Source organism: Camelina sativa, chromosome 1, assembly GCF_030686135.1.
Source record: "Camelina sativa cultivar CO46 ecotype springtype chromosome 1, ASM3068613v1".
Lineage (NCBI taxonomy): Eukaryota > Viridiplantae > Streptophyta > Magnoliopsida > Brassicales > Brassicaceae > Camelina > Camelina sativa.
The window spans coordinates 23,019,117-23,036,108 of NC_141880.1; the positions used below are offsets into that span (position 1 = coordinate 23,019,117).

The 16,992-nt window shown below is 42.3% G+C and overlaps 1 non-coding gene across 1 annotated transcript; it reads left to right on the plus strand.

Moving 5' to 3' along the window:
- The first annotated feature begins 768 nt into the window (after positions 1–768).
- LOC147950215 (small nucleolar RNA R71) lies at positions 769–875 on the plus strand. Its single transcript, XR_015565723.1, has one exon. It is a non-coding gene; the product is annotated as a small nucleolar RNA R71 (small nucleolar RNA).
- Positions 876–16,992: the final 16,117 nt, after the last annotated feature.

Below are 16,992 nucleotides of genomic sequence, written 5' to 3' on the forward strand. Positions count from 1 at the left end.
TTGAACAGCCTTTCCAGGTAGTTGGTTTGGCTTAGGAGCTGATGTAGAAGCAATGTTGCTCTCCATGAACTTGAGTTTAGAATTCAAAATCTCAAACTTAATATTCAGATCATTGTAATAAGAATCCAGCCTCTGGTTGAACTCAGCCAACTTCTTTGTTGTCTCAAGCTGCCCATTTGCTTGTCCAAGTAGCATATGCTGCATCATAGCTCTTAAATCTGCTTCATGTCTCTGGTTAGTCTGAAACCCTGGTGGGGGACACATTGGAGCCTGGAAACTTTGGTTTTGCTGCTTGGGTACATAATTGTTATGTTGCTGGGGCTGTTGAGCTGGATAGACTTGGTCTTGTGGGTTTGCCACATTAGTACTTCTGTAAGACAGATTGTTGTTCTTGAAATGGTTGTAAGGCTTGAAACCACCTTGATTCTGAACATAACACAACTCAGCCATTTCATTCTCCCCAGCTGGAACTGTTGTGTCTTCATCAACAAGAAAGTGAATGTTAGTTTGTTGACTAAGCAGAATCTTGTCTAACTTGTCATGGACAGTCTTCAAATCTTTCTTGTACTTCTCATCCTGGACAGGTTCAACAAATCTGACAGTCCTATCATAGTCTCCATTGTAATTTATTGAGCCAAGTTTTCTACCAGTTCCCATCCTTCATCCACATGTTTGTTGAGAAAGTTCCCATTTGATGCAGTGTCCAACAACATTCTGATCTTTGGTAGAACTCCTCTATACAGTGTGCTAAGGAGGGACTCATTACTAAACCCATGATGAGGACATTGGGTTTGGTAGCCTTTGAATCTTTCCCATGCTTGACAGAAAGTCTCATTATTCTTCTGTGCAAAACAAGATATCTCATTCCTTAGTCTAGCAGTCCTTGCATTAGAGAAGAACTTGGCCAAGAAAGCCTTTTGGCAGCCATCCAAGGTTGTGATTGCTCCTATTGGTAAAGTCTTCTCCCACAAGTGAGCTTTATCTCCAAGTGAAAATGGGAAGAGTCTGAGCTTGAAACTGTCTTCACTTACTCCATTAATCTTGGTCAGGCAACAGAGCCTATCAAACTCATCAAGATGGTCTAAGGGATCCTCCATAGGCAGACCATGAAACTTGTTTGACTGGATCATAGTAATCAGCCCACTTTTTATCTCAAAATTATTATTTGCTACTGTAGGTGGAACTATTCATGCCCTTTGTGTGTGGGTGTTTGGAGCATCACCTGCTCCAATCTGTCTTGGTCTCTGCATAGGTAGATCCATGAGCAGCTGGTGTTCTTGTTCTTGAAGGATTCTGGTTCTCTGTTGCCTCCAATCTCTTGGTAAACGGTTGATGTGCTCAATGTATCTTACAAGGTTCTTGTTTCCTTTCGACCTGGTTTGCATGTTTGGACTCAATCACCTACTCGAACTGTCACACGGTCGAGCACAGGCTCGAGTGAAGCTTTGTTGGTGACTCGATCAACCACTCGAACTGACACTTGGTCGAGCACTAGCTCGAGTTGAGGATCGAACTGACTTAAACTAGAGGACTGACTGAATCTGTCTTGGTGATTCGATCGATCACTCAAACGTGCAGACAGTCGAGTGCAGGGTCGAGTTGGTACCTGAAACTCAAAACAACCAAGCAGATGAAGATTCAAATCAGTAAAGATCAATTGTAACAATAGAACTTAATCTTAAACTTGTGTAAATCCTGACTGTCACAAACAACTACTCAAATGGCAATGGCGCCAAATTGAAACATATCTTTTTGGAAGTTTGGAATACTTATGAATGTATGAATGATGCAATCAGACAAGAGACACAAGCTAAAACCAAAGATTTATGATCAGGTGGAATGCAAGAGGTTTCAATTACTCTTATGCAGTTGCAGTATAAGAAATGTCAATCCATATTGAGTAGGATGCAAGCAGTCAAGATGTAAACACTTATCTAAGTTAAGCCAAATATGAAAATGGTTTTGGTGTAACAGTTTGATGACAGAAATGTAAATGCAGAAAGTAAAACTACTAAGATGACGGTTTAAATGCAAGATAATAACTGAAGCTAAGATATGCAATGAAACATGAATGAAATTAGAAAGATGCAGAACATAAAGCAAGAAATGGGAAAAGGACTCGAGCAGGTACTCGATCGAGTATTGGGTCGAGTGGGAAGCTACGAGGAACAGAAACAAAACTTAGCAATTAAACAGAGCAGGTTGAAAGTAAATCAAACAGAAAGCGGATAACAATAATCAAATAGAGAAGTCAATAAACACAGAAGGTCCTAGGGATGGATTCATGGACTGGACTTGAGCTATACTAATCTAAACTGACCAACAAACCTCGATCAACAGTGAGCTATCTCTAGAAAATGATCTTCCAATACTTGTTAATCCATTTTCATGACAATAACAATCAAGCTTAGATACTCCTAGATCTGGTTCTCACTAGCTATTGCATATAAAAGCAGGCATAAAGATCCAGATCATCACATGTCAAAAACCTTCCTACACAACCAATCTCTTGGGATAGGAACAGTAATCTCTAGCATTAGTATTATCAAGAAGCTTAAACATTGGTATGATGCCAAGCAACCCAGGATCTATTCTTACCCTCTCGGATATAAGAACAGCATAGAGCATGCCTAAGCTAGAAGAGATATTTAAACAATTAAGCTTGATCAGTCTAAACTACCATAACTCTCATCCAGCCTAATCCATCCCTAAGATCCTAACACACTACTCAGATGAACAACACATGATGAACAAAATCACAAACCCAGAAATCAATGAATCTTGCATGATTAGAAAGATAAGATGAAGATCTACAACTTTGTTCAAAGAAATAAACTTAGATTATCAATACCCAAAAAGTTACAGAAGGAACAAGGTATGGAAATCTAAAGAAAAAGCTTAAAAGTGTTGATGATGTAAACTTAAAAGCTAAAATCCCAAAAAGGATAAAAACTAGGTTTTCTGATATTTTTCCTCTCTAAGGTGGCTTGTCAGCGGCCATAGAGTACAAAGAGTATATATAGAAAAGTAGGAAAGCCCTAAAATAGCTACAAGACAAAAGAGAGAGGCGGCTCGGTTGACTCGACCAGGTGCTCTGTCGAGTGCATGGTCGAGTCAGATCTTCTTCTGCTCCTTTCAGTCGGTCGAGTCCCTCTCAGCACATGATCGAGTGTCTGGTCGAGTGAGGTGGTGGACTGAACTTCCGGACCTTGATTCTCTTCTGCTCTAGCTCTTTTGTCTGCTTCTCTTGATGGCTTCACTCTCCCTCAGCACTTATCCATTCTCCATTAGGTCTTAAATCACCTATTTATGCAAGAAACAATGCAAATGCAATGCAAATCTACTCTAATGCATAAACAGCCCTAAAACTACTCAATGATGACCTAACAAGCTAGTAAAACATGCAAAATGTGTAAATAAACTAAGGTAAGACAAGGTAAAATATGTGAACATCACCCCACCTATGCTAACTGATATCTTGTGTTTTTGTTGGGTTTTAAGCCTTGTTTTTGCATAGTTCTGTTGCATAATCTTGTTATTTTAGGTTGTTTTAGGAGCATATGCATCTAGTGTCTCATTTTTCAGGTTCTTGGAGTAATCTCGCTACATTTGGAGCATTTGGACTTATTTTGGTATAAAGAAGCAAGAAGATTGGAGTTAGAGAAGTGACTTGGACAGGAGCTAGCCGCGGTCAAGACCATAGGGCAAACCATGGCCGTAGGAGACCATCAAGCACCACCATCGACCAAGAGCAGGCCGATCGAACTCATCTATACCGCGGACAGGAACCACCAGCGGTCAAGGCCATCAGCCAAGAGGAGGCTGATCAAACTTACTTGGACCAGCGGCCAAACCGTGGCTGTATGACTTCAAGCGGCCTTCACCAGCGGCCAAATGACGGCCGATTGAAGCCGGAGATGCACAAGATCAGGGACCACCAGCGGCCACCACCAGCGGCCACCACCAGCGGCCACCACCAGCGGCCACCACCATCGGCCAAAGTGTGCTCGGTTGTCCCAATCGGCCATCTCAATCGGTCCAAGCTTGCCCGGTTCATCTAAGTCTACACTTGTTTTAATTTTAATCCGTGTTTGACCCAGTTTGTTTTGGGTTGACCCAGGTCCTTTTCTGTTTTCCTATAAATACTCTAACCCTATTAAGGGGAGACTTATATTTTGTTTATCTCTTGTATAGCAGCTATTTAAGGTGTTTAAGCCTATCTACTCTTGGTTTGTTGAATGATTGAGTACTTCTAAGTTCTTAATAGCAATTTCTCTTTCAAATCTCTTAATCTATAACCTCTTATTATGATTTCACAAAGATCAAACCATTTCCTTTGTGTGATCATAATGATGAGTGAGTAGATCTTTTAAAACTTTGGGCTAGGTAGATTAGGTAGATAGAGGACTGATCTTTAATGTCTAGGGATTTATTTATGTGTTTCCTATCTTGCTTGGTGATTATAATGCTAGATCAGCCTTGATCATGTTGATTATATACTTTAGGAATTTCATGCCCAGAAGGTGTTTGATGAAATTCCTGAACCAAACTATTCAAGACTTGCATTCCTAGCCAATGGAAATTGATGATTAGGGTGCTTAGTGGTATTGAGACTTGTTCTTAATGCATGCTTGCCTTGTGATTTCTTTTGGAAAAAGTTGATTATCACTTGGTTAGCATAGGAATCTTTATCATGGAAATGGATTGATTTGCATTAGTGTTCTTAGCCTAGGATTGTTCTTGATTGTTGCTTAGACATCTAGGATTGGTTAACTATCTCCCAAGTCAATTACCTTGCCCAGAGTTCACTTGTTTAATCTTGATTTAAAGTTTGTTGCTGGTTTTGTTCTGTTTATTTGAGTTTGCATTGTTTTGATTTGGCTTGTTTTCTTTCTTTGAACCAGTTTGTTAGTTAAGATTGGTACAAAAGAACCAATTCATGTTTAAGAATAGATTAATCATCTTTGTGTATTCTTAGTGAGTTGATTAATGCAGATTGTGGATTGATAATTTAATTGAAGTAAAAGTACACAAAGATGATTAATCAGGTGCCTCCAAACCCAAAAACTGTTATTAGATAGCACACATTCTCAATACACTATACACTAATCTCACCCATTATGGCTCTTAAAAGTGGGTAATAACCCATCAGGTACCAAAACTCGTTTTAAAGATAGGGTACACAATCTTATTTAAAAAAAAAATTGATTTAAGTCGGGCGGGTACCCATATTGATAGAGTCATATTCGGGTTTACCCTAATAAAACTTTGGATACCACTCATCGGGTTTGGTTTTTTCTGAATTCCAATGTACTAAACGACGACGTTTTCATTTTTTAATTCCAAACAATAAAAACATTAAACCTAGTTCAGGTTAAACGACGACGTTCTCAATCTCTCATTCTCGTCGGCTATTCTTTCATCAACGCCGCTGTTCTTGGCTCTTGTTTTGTTGAGGCACAAAGCCACAATTTTCGACACCTCGAAAATTACCATTCTTACTTATCAGATTACCATTCTTACTCGAATTTTCAAATTAAGTTTTTTCCCCAATTCATATTATAACCCATAATTAAAAATTAATTGTTTAGCTTTTTAATTCTTCTCTCTTTCTCAAATCGAGAAAGTGGTTTTGGTGTGAGTTACTTATCGTTTCATCTAGGATATAGGCTTTTTGATTTATTTTAATCTTAGAATAAGTCTTCTTATATGTAAACGACTAGATATTCACCCATAGTATACTGCGGAATATATTTTTATTTAGAAATGTTAGATTTAATTTAATTATTATATTAACTATATATGTAAATACTATTTTTTTAAATGTACTATAGTCTTAAAAGGGTATTTTTATAATTATGTGACCCATCTTTTGGTATGATCTATGTATAAGTTTATTATTATGGGATTTGTGTAGTTAGACTAAATATTAATAATAGAAAGGATAATTGAAATTAATTTAAAAATACTGTATTTTGAGTTTTGCTTTACATAGTTAAACTATATATTAATAAACAATTTGTAAATAGTTAACAAAATACATATAAAGAAAAAAAAAATATATATATATATATATATTTCGATTTAATTTTAAAATAAGTATGAGATCTGTCTACAAACATATTTAACCAAAAAAAAATTGCTTTTCAAGCCCATATCCAATAGGGAAATTGGCAGCAATAACCAAGAAAAAATTTATAATTCACTAGCTAACCTCTCTAACCATGAAAAGATTATATACTCTATAATATATATAATAATGACAATTCTAACCTCTTGCCAAATTAACCGTTCCACTCGCCCAACAAACTGTATATGCATGTATTTTCTATCTATATGGACATATATCTTTGTCATCTCTAAATTTTTCTCATTTTTTTTCTTCTACTCTTTCATATTTGCAATAATTTTTTTTAACACTCTGTTTTGATTTCATAAACACAGTTAAAACCACAAATTTTTATTTTACTGTACAGTGATTTAAAGATATTAGGAAGATAAAATTTAGTTCATAAATTATTAAATAACAAATATATTCATCATATATAGAACACAATAACATTCTATTCCATTTTAAAAAAATATATTTCTCAAGTTTCAAATTACATAAATTGAATTATAATTATAAATACATGAACGATTTATAGAGTATATCGTTTATTATCAGTGTTTAACTCAGTTGATGTGGTTTTCATGTGTTGTATCTTTTAGAGTATATTTTTTTTGTTTTGCATTTATTTTGGTAGTTAAAGTTATTGTAACATCCGCGAACCCGAAACCCGGTTTGGGATGTGCATTGATCGATGCTGGAGGAGCATCAATCGATGCTGACTCAATTTCCTGCGTTTTGACTTAAGTTAAACGCTGCGTTTTGGGCAAAAGGAAAGGAGAAAACCCTTAAGTCGTTCCTTTTGTCTCATTAGACGAATTTATCCGTTTTTGAGAGAAAGAAGGGAGAAAAAGTGTTCTTGAGTGTTCTTGAAGATTTCTGGAGATTTGAGGCTGTTCCTGTAGAAATCTGTAGCTGGGATCGTTGTAAGAGCTTCCTAGGAACGTTTTCTTCCTGTGTTTTGGTCGGATTCCTTGTGTGGCAAAGGTAAGTGCATGACCATGGTTTATCTAAGTTGGAGATTACTCTGATCTGTTTGTTTTTGTGTTGTTAGGCTTGCTAGTATGTTATTTGAGGCATTAGAAACCTTTCTTGCGGCTTGGGATCGATTCTTGTGGTTGCATGAACGAATATCCGGGGAGAAGCTTCGGGGAAAACAATGCTCGGCATGAGCATCGGTCGATGCACTATGTGCGTAAGGTCGATGCTAGTGTAAGGACGGCGCGGTTTGACCTAGGAGCATCGGTCGATGCGATGTGGAGGGATCGGTCGATGCCATGTGGAGGCATGGGTCGATGCGATTAGGGTTTCTGCGTGATGTCGAGCATGTGTCGATCGATGCAAGTGGAAGCATCGGTCGATGCAAGTGAACCTGGTATCGATTGATGCATATCTTGTGTCGGTCGATGCTGGTCCCTGATGGTGTCGGTCGATGCAATCTTGTGTCAGTCGATGCAGAGCCTGGTTTGGTTGTTGATTGTTTTTTGATGGTTAGAGTATCTCTATTGCTTGTGTGTATAGCCCAGTAGATGGGAGGATTGCCTTACTGAGTGTTTATAAAATACTCATGCATTGCAATTTGTGTTTGTGGTACAGGTAAAGGCAAAGTGTGATCGTGGAATCAAGGCAATGAAGAGGAGGATGTTCTAGGGACTCGATTGGATGTTGTCTTGCATTGCTAGGTTGCTAGAGTTGGGTGATTAGAAACATTGCTAGGATTGCCGGTTTGGTGTTTTGGTGTTGTTTGGTATTTGGATATTGTTATGATTACGATATTGGTTTATTATTAGTTATTTATTGGTATTGGTTATTCCGCTGTTGGTTGTGATTGTGGTTAGGTGGCTAGTGGATATGGGACCACTAGTTTTAGTTTATTATTATTTATTATTATGGTTATTATTATTTATTATTAAAAAAAAACGGGTCAGTTTGGTATCAGAGCCCTTACGGTTCTAGGTTTGGGTTCACTAGGTTTCTGTTGTTGATGTTGGGATTGCATGTCTTGATTGATTATGTGAGTTAGTCAATTGTGTGCGGCATGGAGTCCTAGAACATCCTCTTTGAGCCTACAGTGTGATTCCACGGTGAGTTCATGTTTTTGTGTTCCGTTAATTGTGTGCTTAACCTTCTGTTCATGGTAGTGCACATGGTTAGAGGGGATGCTGTTGCTGGTCGTGGTCGTGGACGCGGACGTGGTCGTGGTAGGGGGGGAGCCCCAGTGGTAAGTGAGACCGAGGACCAGAGTGTGACAGCAGAGGGTGTCGGCGAGTCACAGGGTGTCCAGGGGGATTCTATGAGTGTGGCCGGAGGGGGCCATGTTGATGGTCCAGTGGCAGGTGATGTTAGGGCTCCAGGTGTGGGAGTTCCAGTGGGTGGAGTCCCGCGTATCGACCTTGCGGGTTTGCTGGCACAGTTGATTGAGCGGTTGCTGCAGTGGCACCAGCTCAGGCTCAGGTAGTGCCACCAGTGGTGGCGGAGGAGCGGCAGCCAGTGGCTGCAGATGTGGGGTTCCATTCTCGTTTTATCAGCATGCTGACATAGATGGGTCGTATTCGTACCGAGCGGTTTTCGGGAGGTACTGATCCTATCGTTGCGGAGGCGTGGAGGATGAGTGTGGAACGTAACTTCCATACTCTGAGATGTCCTGAGGAGTTTTGGGTGGACATTGGGGTCCACCATTTGACTGGTGATGCTAAGTTGGGCTGACTTTATCTTGGAGTTCAACCGCAAGTATTTCCCTAAAGAGGCACTCGATAGGTTGGAGGTGCAGTTCCTTCAGCTAGCTCAGGGGACTCGGTCAGTGCGGGAGCTTGACTTGGAGTTCAGTCGACTTCTGAGGTATGGGGGTCGGGATATGGAGTCTGAGCAGGCTCAGATCAGGAGGTTTTTGAGAGCCTTACGTGATGACTTGAGGGTTCACTGTAGTGGGCGGAGTTACGCTACGTGTGTAGAGCTGGTTGAGACTGCACAGAAATTGAGAAGGATATCCGAGCACAGTCAGTGGCGGCTAGCCTAGCAGTCCAGCCTAGCAAGGCTCAGCATCAAGGAGGTTCTAGCAAGGGCGGCAAGCCTGAGCAGGGAACCAAGAGGAGATGGGAGGCTACGCAGAGGTCGGGTGGTCCGAGTTGCTTTGGGTGTGGAGGCAAGGATCACAAGATTGCTAGCTGTCCCAAGAGGAGTGCTCTGACGGCAGCAGATCGTGTGTGATATCATTGGAGGGAGCCAGGGCACATCAGGTCCTATTGTCCCAAGTTGCAGCCGGTAACAGTGGCAGCGTTGCAGCAGGTGCAGGTATTGTGGGAGATCCCAGAGAGCGTACAGGAGTTGTCAGAGTTGTTGGAGGCAAGTTTCTGAGGGTCATTGGTAGAGCGAGGGGTATCGATATTCAGATCGCAGGAGAGTCTTGGCCTGCGGATTTTCTTATCAGCGCAGTGGAGCTGTATGACGTCATCTTGGGGATGGACTGGTTCCATCGGCATATGGTTCATCTGGATTGTCATCAGGATAGAGTGGAGTTTGAGCGCTCAGGAGCGAAGTTGGTTTATCAGGGGATTAGACCGACTTCGGGGAGTCTCGTGATCTCGGCCATTCAGGCTGGGAAGATGATCGAGAAGGGCCGTGAGGCTTATTTGGTTACTATATCTATTCCAGAGTCAGTGGGGAAGTCTACGGTTAGCGGTATTCCGGTTGTGGAGGAGTTTGAGGATGTGTTCCAGTCATTGCAAGGATTACCACCTTCTCGGTCTGATCCTTTTACGATTGAACTGAAACCAGGGACGACACCGTTATCCAAGGCTCCTTACAGGATGACTCCAGCAGAGATGGCAGAGCTGAAGAAGCAGCTAGAGGATTTGTTGAGCAAGGGATTTATCCGTCCTAGTGTATCACCATGGGGAGCGCCAATGTTATTCGTTAAGAAGAAGGATGGGAGTTTCCGCTTGTGTATTGATTACAGGGGTCTCAACCGGGTCACTGTGAAGAAAAAAGTACCCTCTTCCGAGGATCGATGAGTTGTTGGATCAGTTGAGAGGTGCTACTTGGTTCTCCAAGATAGATATGGCGTCGGGTTATCATCAGATCCCGATAGATGAGACAGATGTGAGGAAGACTGCTTTCAGGATGAGGTATGGGCATTATGAGTTTGTGGTGACGCCATTTGGGTTGCCTAACGCACCAGCTGCGTTTATGAGATTGATGAACAGAGTGTTTCAGGAGTTTCTAGACGTGTCTGTCATCATTTTCATCGACGACATCCTGGTTTATTCTAAGAGTCTTGAAGAGCATGCAGTGCATTTGAGGGCAGTCCTGGAGAAGCTGCGGGAGCAGAAGTTGTTTGCTAAGCTGAGCAAGTGTAGCTTCTGGCAGCGTGAGATGGGTTTTCTGGGTCACATTGTGTCTGCAGATGGGGTTTCTGTAGATCCAGAGAAGATTCAGGCTATCAGGGATTGGCCTAGACCGCAGAATGCCACGGAGATCAGGAGTTTTCTCGGGTTGGCAGGGTATTATAGGAGATTTGTGCAGGGGTTTGCGAGCAGAGCATGTCCTATGACTAAGTTGATGGGGAAGGATGTCCCTTTTGTCTGGTCACAGGAGTGCGAGGAGGGCTTTGCAAGCCTGAAGAAGATGTTGACTATTGCTCCGGTGTTGGCTTTGCCTGAGCAGGGAGAACTCTATGTGGTTTATACAGATCCATCCAGAGTGGGTTTAGGATGTGTATTGATGCAGCATGGGAAGGTGATTGCCTATGTTTCGCAGCATAGGACAACTATCCTACTCATGACTTGGAGATGGATGTTGTGGTTTTTGCCTTGAAGATTTGGAGATCTTATCTTTATGGTGCAAAGGTACAGGTGCTTACAGATTATAAGAGCTTGAAGTACATATTCACTCAGCCCGAGCCGAACTTGAGGCAGAGGCGGTGGATGGAGCTGATGGCGGATTATGATCTGGAGTAGCCTATCATCCTGGTAAGGCTAACTTGGTTGCAGCTGCTTTGAGTCGGAAGCGGGCGGCTTCGGCTCAGGAGCAGGATATGGATTCTCTGGTAGGAGAGATCAGTGCGTTGAGCTTGTGTGCGTTTTCTCAGGAGCCGTTGGGTTTGGTTGTAGCTGATAGAGCAGATTTGTTGAGCAGAGTGCGGTTGGCTCAGGAGTCGGATTTTGGGCTGGTGAATGCCTCAAAGGATATTGATTCAGAGTATCAGGTTTCGGCTAATGGTATTATTCTGGTGCATGGGCGGATCTGTGTGCCCAAGGATGAGGAGTTGAGGCAGGAGATTCTGAGAGAGGCTCATGCTAGCATGTTCTCTATTCATCCAGGAGCGACTAAGATGTACCGAGATCTCAAGAGGTACTATCACTGGGTCGGGATGAAAAAGGATGTGGCTAGTTGGGTTGCGAGGTGCGATGTGTGTCAGTTAGTGAAGGCTGAGCATCATGTACCATGTGGTTTGCTGAAGAGTCTTCCCATTCCAAAGTGGAAGTGGGATATGATTACTATGGACTTCGTGGTAGGGTTGTCAGTGTCCAGTATGTTTGATGCTATTTGGGTCATTGTGGACCGGTTGACTAAGTCGGCACATTTTCTGGCCATTTAAGAAGATTGATGGAGCAACGGTCTTGGCAAAGAAGTATGTGAAGGAGATAGTCAGGTTGCATGGGGTGCCAGCGAGTATTGTGTCTTATAGGGATTCCAAGTTCACTTCAGTATTCTGGAGGGCATGTCAGGCAGAGATGGGCACTAAGGTGCATATGAGTACAACTTATCATCCCTAGACAGATGGACAATCACAGATGACGATCCTGACTTTGGAGGATTTGCTGAGGATGTATGTGTTGGATTGGGGTGGCCATTGGGCAGATCATTTGAGCTTGGTAGAGTTTGCTTATAACAACAGTTACCTGGCGAGTATTGGCATGGCACCTTATGAGGCTTTGTATGGGAGGCCGTGTCGTACACCGTTATGCTGGACTCAGGTGGGGGAGAGGAGCATGTACGGGGCAGATTTTGTTGAGGAGACCTCGGAGAAGATTCAGGTTGGAGATAGAGTGAACCTCAAGATGGCCATGTTGCGGGGTCAAAACAGGTCATTGACTAAGACTAAGTTGAATCCGAGGTATATGGGTCCGTTCAGAGTGATTGAGCGAGTAGGACCGGTGGCATATAAAATGGAGTTACCTGAGGTTGTGCGTGCTTTCCATAAGGTTTTCCATGTGTCTATGTTGCGGAAGTATCTCCGCAAGGAAGATCAGTTGTTGGCTAAGATTCCTGAGGATCTTCAGCCTAACATGACTTTGGAGGCGAGACCAGTGAGGGTTCTCGGGAGGAGGATCAAGGAACTTCATAAAGAAGAAGATTCCTTTGATGAGAGTCTTTTGGGACTGTGATGGTGTTGAGGAGAAGACTTGGGAGCCTGAGGCAAGGATGAAGGAAAGGTTCAAGAAGTGGGATGACAAGCAAGCCACGACTTGAGCTTGCCTAGCCTTGTCCAATCTGTAATCCATGGCTGGAGCGGGAATGGAGTATTCCAGCCCATCTCTCTTGTTTACTCGGTCGCTTGAGGTGGTTGGTTGTGCGACTAAGTAACAAGATGAGGTGGTGTTTGGGGTACAAAGTTTCCGCGAGGTAGTGTGTTGGAGGAAAGGTTCCTGTTTTAGAGGTTTCTATAAGTGGAAAGTTTCCAGAAATGGAAAGTGCTAAAAATGGAAAGTTTTATGTGAGTTAGAATTTGTCCATTTTTAGTGGCGGAGAGCCTTGGAGGGGGGCTTGTGTGGCCTTTGTGGCGGACTTTTGAGTCGTTGCGCCGTGTGTGGCGGTCTTTTCAGTTATTGTGTGGCCTTTGTGGCGGACTTTTTAGCCATTGTGTGGCGTTTGTGGCGGGCTGTTTAGCCATTGTGTGGCCTTTGTGGCGGGCTGTTTAGCCATTGTGTGGCCTTTGTGGTGGGCTGTTTAGCCAGAGCGTGGCCTTTGTGGCGGGCTGTTTAGCCAGAGTGCCTGTTCAGGCGGTCCTTCGGGACAGATGGTCTTTGTGACGGTCCTTCGGGACGAGTGGCCTTGGTGGCGGTCCTTTTTAGGACATTTGTTTGGCCTTGGTGGCGGTCCTTTCTAGGAAATTTGTTTGGCCTTGGTGGCGGTCCTGTTTAGGAAATTTGTTTGGCCTTGGTGGCGGTCCTGTTTAGGACATTTGTTTGGCCTTTGTGGCGGCCCGTTGGGCAGTGAGATGATCCTTGTGTGGTCATGAGGTATGAGGTATTCCAGTGAGGGGATATGTGGTTGGTAGCTGATGTTCATATATTTTACCATGTTTTCCCTTAGTCTATTCACATCTTTTGCATCTTTTGCTAGCCATTTTCATCATTATTGTGTAGCTTTAGGACTAATCATGCATTAGAGTTTAGTTGCATTGCATTTGCATCTTTTCATGCATAAACAGGTGATTTTGGAGCTTAAGGAGCATGGAAACAATCCTGAGGAGAAGTGAAGCAATCTTGAAGGGAAAGCAAGAGAGTTAAGGCTGAAGAACCAAGGTCCAGAGTCCAACTCGACCAAGCACTCGACCGAGTGGGTAGATGGACTCGACCGAGTGGAGTGTGCACGAGAGAAGCCAGCTCGACCATGGACTCGACCGAGCACTGGTCGAGTTGACCGAGCCGTTGACTACTTTGACTTTTTCTATTTTTAGGGCTTCCACCTCCTCACCTATATAAGGCCTTGTACCTGCAGCCACCAGAGAGTGCAACTTTTTAGATATTCCCTAAACCTAGTTTTTACTTTTTTTAGTTTTATTCCTTTTGCATTTTTATTTTTAAGATCTTGTACTTCCTTAAAAAAGAAGACTAGATTCTTATATTTTGTTGGTTCTATAACTTTCAAGATATTGAGAATTTGAGTTTCATCCTTTCATCAATATTGAAGATCTTTGTTTAATCTTTCTAATAATGCAAGTTTCAATATTTTCTGGGTTTTTGACTTTGATCACCATGTATTGTTGTGAGTAGTTTCCTTAGGATCTTGAGGATGGGTTAGGATGGATTGATCTTGTGGTTTGTGTGACTTGGTCAAGCTTGATTGTTGTAGATCTCTTCTAGGGTAGATGATCTTAATGCTGATTCTATATCTGAGAGGGTAGAGTCTGATTTCAAGCTTCATAGCATCACACCAATGTTTAGGAAGCATAGATAAGGCTAGATCTAGAGCTTACCATTAGGCTTGCTAAGAGATTAGAGGTCTTGTTTGGTTTGAGATGTATTGCTTAATGCCTGCTTGTGTAGATTCTTTACTGTGTGAGAACAAGTCTAGAATTGCATAGGTTTGATTGTTTCTTGACCATGGGAGTGGGAGAAACTTGTCTTAGATTAATATGTCTAGAGGTTAGCTCAAAGTTTGCTTGAGATTTGTTGACCAAGTTAGATAACCACAATGATTAGTCCATCCCATGAATCCATCCTCAGGACCTTCTTTGTTTATTGAAATCTTAGTCTTAATCCTGTTGCTTGCTTGTTGTTTGATTGGATTTAGCATTACTCTGTTTTTATTGCATTGCTCTGTTTCTGCATCTAGTCTAGCTCAACCACCCACTCGGTCGAGTGCTGCTCGAGTTCATCCCCAGAACTCTGTGTCTATGATTTGTGTTTGTCTTGTTTCATTCCTGTTTCATTCCAGTTGCATACATTTAGTTTTCAGTTCATTAATTATCTTGCATTAGTTCATTAGTAGTAGTCTCTGTTTCTGTTCTTGCTTTATCACTGTTTCAATCACTCAGTTTCATTTGCATCTAGTTGTTAGTTCTTGTAGTTTATTTTCTGCATTTTACATTTTCTTCCTAGGATTGTTAGTGACAAACAATCTTTACAGTTTTCTTAACTTAGATTCATATGCATATCTTAATTGTTCACAAACACTCATTTAGGATTAATACCTCTTGTACTGCAATAGCATAAGGGGAATTGAAACACCCATCCATCATTCCATTCATATCTCACCATTGCATACATCATTCCACACACCACAATATAAATCTTGTTTCAATTTGGCGCCGTTGCCCATTTGAGTGTGTTTTTGTGACATTTAGGATCCATATTAGTCTAAGATTAAGTTCGTTTATCCACTTGGTCACTACTGCTCTCGTTTCTTCTACTGCTTGTCTGTGATTGAGTTTCAGGTACCAGCTCGACCACCAACTCGACCACCACTCGACCGAGCTGTGATCGAGCACTTGATCGAGCCAGAAGCCGGATCCAAATAGCCATTACTTCCCAGTCGACTCGACCACCCACTCGAGCCTGCGCTCGACCGAGTACCTGTTCGAGTCAGTAATGATGTACCACAACAGTATGTTCAATTACATACCCATGCAACATCAACCAATATACGAGGCTGAATTGTATCCCTCTCCATGGTTCCAAACCTCACAAGCTCAAGAACCTGACTTAAGAGATATGATGCAACAACTGTTGCTTGGGCAAGCCACTAAGCAGATTGAGGAAGCAACGCAGTTTGGTGAGCTGCACCAGAATTCTTATTCTACTGGACTGAATAACCAGTTGGAGAGACTGAGCTCTACAATCACGAACATGGAGAGTTGCATGGCTTCTACTTCCTCTCCTACACCAAACCAACTTCAACATCCAAGGGAGTTCACAGCCAAAGCCATTCAAGTTCATGAGGAAGAAGCCACTGAGGACAGTGCAGTTCAAGTTTGGGGGGATTCATCAGTTACTGAAGCCCCAAGTGACATTTGTGCAAAGCAAAAGGAGGTCGACATTGCACTCGACCAGGAACTTGAGCAGCCACTCGACCGGGTGCATGCTCGAGTGGTCGGTCGAGCTGGAGACTCCGAAGCTGTCAAACCTGTTAAGTACATTCCTCCTGCTTACAAGCCTCCACTACCATTCCCAGGACGTTTCAAAGCACAAAAGCTGAAAGAACTCAGAGAAATTATTGAGAAAAGGGAACAGTTGGCTTTGCAACAAGAGAAGGAGTTAGCTTTACAACAAGGGGAAGTCATTGAGAAGGAAGAAGTCATGGCTTTGAAGGAAGAGGTTGTGATTGAAAAGAAGGAAGTGAGGGCCATTCAACAGGAGGTTGTCATTGAAGAGAAGGAAGCAGAGAGAGGACCAGCTTTGGAACAATATGCCCCATATCCTCTCTACAAAGGCATGTCACTTGACATATCCAAGCAGAAAGCTCATAATCAAAACAGGAGAGATCAAGAAGAGATTGGGACAGCTATTGTACCAACAAAACTTGAAGATCCAGGTCCATTCAATCTACCTTGCTCCATCAGCTACCTTCACTTCAACAAATGCTTGTGTGATCTTGGAGCATCTGTTAGTGTCATGCCCTACTCTATAGCAGAAAAGCTTGGACACACTGAATTCAAGCCAAGCAATCTCTACATAAGTCTAGCTGATGGTTCACACAAAGATGTAGTTGGTAAATTGGAGAGCCTCCTATTCAAGATAGGCAAGGCAAGAATTCCCACTGATTTCATCATAATAAAGATGGATAAGGAGGTGGAGGATCCAATCTTGCTTGGGAGACCATTCCTTGCCACAGCAGGAGCAATCATTGATGTTAAGGAGGGGCTGATAAGGTTGAACATAGCTGAAGGTTTGACCATGAACTTTGATATTAAAGATCCATCTAACCAACCAACCATTGGAGGTCAACCATTTAAGATTGAAGATAAGGCTGATTTTGAGGTTTTGAGAGAAGAAGAGACTTCAAAAGCTAAGGTCTCATCTCATGAAGAATTAGTTCAACATCTCAAGGATTCAGTTCAAGTGTTAGCTGGTTTAGTGAAGGGTCTTCAAGTTCAGCTCACCAAGAGGTCTTTAAAGAAGGCAAGACCAAGACTCAAGTTTAAGAAGAAACATGGTTCA